This window comes from Meriones unguiculatus, chromosome X (assembly GCF_030254825.1).
Source record: "Meriones unguiculatus strain TT.TT164.6M chromosome X, Bangor_MerUng_6.1, whole genome shotgun sequence".
NCBI classification, from domain to species: Eukaryota; Metazoa; Chordata; class Mammalia; order Rodentia; family Muridae; genus Meriones; species Meriones unguiculatus.
The window spans coordinates 54,499,525-54,501,127 of NC_083369.1; the positions used below are offsets into that span (position 1 = coordinate 54,499,525).

Here is a 1,603-nt window from a genome sequence, read left to right on the forward strand (position 1 = left end):
CCTGGTCCTGTATCATGGCACTGGCACTGAACAGGGGTCATCTTGGGCATAGTATGGCCCCACCCCAGGCCTTTTCATCAAATGATGATCATCTCAGCCTAGGTACCTTTCTGGGGACTCTGATGCTGGTCTGGTGCTCCTTGGACAAGCGGACCCGATCCAAACATCTGTCTCAGGCTCACTCATGCTTGGGTCCCAGGATCCCAGAGGGCATTGTTCTAATGTCTGGCTTGCTCCCCTTCCTAGAAGCTCATCAGAATATGCATAGAAGTGGAATGGTGGTCCTCTTAGGCTAGGTCCCTGTCTGGGACCACTGGCACCTGACTGGAGGTTGTCTCAGGTTAACTTATTTTCAGGGAAAGTTAGGCTTCTAATCATTCAGATGTTCACAGATTAAAAGACTGAGGGTAGACAAAGCTTCTCTTCTCTTTTAAACCTACTGATGTACATGTGACACAGAAATCACATCTGCACAGCATCTAAGGGCAGAACCTATAGCTGTTTAATGTCTCTCTAAACTTTTGTCCAGCATATAGGTTTATTTTTCTCAATAAATGTTAGATAAGTAGATAATAAGCTTTAAAGTAACTAAATCAGTATCAATAGTGTTTCCTTGTGAACAAGCATGCCCTATTCTCCAAGTTGTTTCTATGTGAAATAATTTGGGAAGTTTTGAAAAAAAAAGAGTTCTATACTGTACTAAAATTGGTACGTGTTTTTTTTATTTTTTATTAATTATACTTTATTCACTTTGTATCCCACCTATAAATACCTCCCTCCTCCCCTCCCAATCCTACATTCCTTCCCCTTTCTCCAAGCATGCCCCTCCCTAAGTCTACTGATAGGGGAGGTCTTTCTCTACTTCCTTCTGATCCTAGTCTATCAGATCTCATCAGGAGTGTTTTAAAACATGTAGTTCATACAAAAACTTACAGTAGCCAGGCTTTTATTCACCACTACTACTCACAATTCTCATTAACACAAATAACAGAATGTTGTTTGTAATTATTCTTCAAGAGTAAATATTTAAACCAGACTATGTAGTATATGTTATACTTTTCAGGACACCAGGTTAATTTAGTCAATAATTGCTTCAGTGTACTCAGTAGGAATTTAGTGGAAGTAAAGCTTTAAAGTAAATCCTTAATGTATATTCTGAACTGTCAAGGCATGATATATTTACAGGGATATCTGGAGAACATTACTAGGCCTCCAGAAGAAATGTACATACTTTTTAATATTTTAAATTTCTTCTTCCCTCATATATTACATCCCAACTGCAGTTTCTCCTACCTGCTCTCTTTCCCATCCTATTTCTCCATCCACTCCTCCTCCATTTCTCTTCAGAAAAGGACACATTTCCTAGGGATATCAGACAAATGTGGTATATCAAGTTTCACTGAGACTAGGCACCTCCCCTCTTATTAAGGTTGGATGAGGTAACTCAGTAGGAGAAAATGTAGGCAAAAGAGTCAGGGACACCCTCTAATCACAATGTTTGGTGCTCCACAATAAGAGACAGCTACACAACTGTAACATATGAGAAGAACGCCTAGGGAAGACCCACACAGGCTTGCTGGTTGACAATTTAGTCACCAATGAA

At 39.9% G+C, this 1,603-nt stretch overlaps 1 non-coding gene across 1 annotated transcript; it reads right to left on the bottom strand.

Moving 5' to 3' along the window:
- Nucleotides 1-358: 358 nt before the first annotated feature.
- LOC132650258 (small nucleolar RNA SNORA17) lies at nucleotides 359-490 on the bottom strand. Its single transcript, XR_009588636.1, has one exon. It is a non-coding gene; the product is annotated as a small nucleolar RNA SNORA17 (small nucleolar RNA).
- Nucleotides 491-1,603: the final 1,113 nt, after the last annotated feature.